Source organism: Vicugna pacos, chromosome 10, assembly GCF_048564905.1.
Source record: "Vicugna pacos chromosome 10, VicPac4, whole genome shotgun sequence".
NCBI classification, from domain to species: Eukaryota; Metazoa; Chordata; class Mammalia; order Artiodactyla; family Camelidae; genus Vicugna; species Vicugna pacos.
The window spans coordinates 10143614-10145079 of NC_132996.1; positions in this window are offsets into that span (position 1 = coordinate 10143614).

Below are 1466 nucleotides of genomic sequence, written 5' to 3' on the forward strand. Positions count from 1 at the left end.
CTTTTAAACCCTGTCCTTGTTCTAAGTTGTCTGTCTTAATTATCTTTTGCAGAAATATTTGGAAACTTTTTGAGGAAAAGGAGTGTTTCATACCACCTGCTGCAGGTGAAATGTTCAACTTGAATCCATAAACCAAAGAATACTCAAAAATACAGGATTTTTTTCACTTGTTAATTCACTGGTCTGAACCTTAGCTCTGCTCTTGGTCTTGCAATTAGTAACTATAATTTGTTAGTACATCCAATATTAGCAAAATTGGTACCAAAATGATTTGGTCATTGTGAAATTTGTTATACTTTATAACAGTTAAGTGGCCAGTCTAAGTTTTATATTCCAAATATTTTACAAATCCATTCTCTCCTGTCCGTTCTACCACTTCCCTCACTTAAGCCTTTATCATCTTCTACCATCTGATACCACATAAAAGAATGAAGATAACTGAAGAGGTTCAAGAATTTAAAATTCCTAGTCTTACTACCCTCACATCTACTTTGCATTCCATTCAAAGCAATCTAAGAGCACATCTACCACTTCTATTTTTAGAACTATCCAGGGGTTTCCTTTCAGCTGCAGGAGTTTCCCAAGTGTAGCACCTTTAAGATAATCCTTTAATGGGATTTCTGGTCAAGACAGCGGAGCAGTAGGACCAAGAGCTTGGCACCTCTCACAAACAACCACAACAGATTGCTGAACAACCATCGATAAAAAAAGATCTACAACTGGAGACGTAAAGAGGGAACCACAGCAGGAAGGTAGGAGGGATGCACTCGTGATATATTTGGGTCCCATACCCCTGAGGTGGGCAAACCACAACGAGAATAATTACGAGAATAATTACATTGCAGAGGTTTACCCACAGGAGCGAGAGATCAGAGCCCCATGTCAGGCTCCCCAGTCCGGAGGTCCAGCATCAGAAGGAGCCCCCAGAGCATTTGGCTTTGAAGGCCAGTGGGGCTTAACTGCAGGAGCACCAAAGGCCTGGGGGAAACAGAGGCTTCACTCTTAAAGAGCGCACACACAATCCCACGTGCACTGGGAACACCAAAGGCAGAAGGAGTGATTTCAAAGGAGTCTAGGTTAGACCTGCCTGCTGGTCTTGGGAGGTCTCCTGGGGAGGTTGGGGGTGGCTGTGGCTTACCCAGGGGACATAAAAGCTGGTGGCAGATGTTCAGGGAGTCTTCAGCCACATGAACTTTCCTAGAGGCTGACATACTGCCTGGGTCATTAGCACCAAGACCTGGCCCTGCCCAACAGCCTGTAGGCTGAAGTGCTGAGATGCTTCAGGCCAAACAACTAACTGGGTGGGAACACAGTCCCATCAGCAGACAGGCTTTGAAAAGTCCACCTGAGCCCACAGCCACCTCTGTAGGTGGCCAGGGACTGGCCAGGCCCTAGCTCCACTCACCAGTGGGCAGGCACTGGCCCCTTCCTCCAGGAAACCTGCACAAGCCTCTAGACCAGCCTCA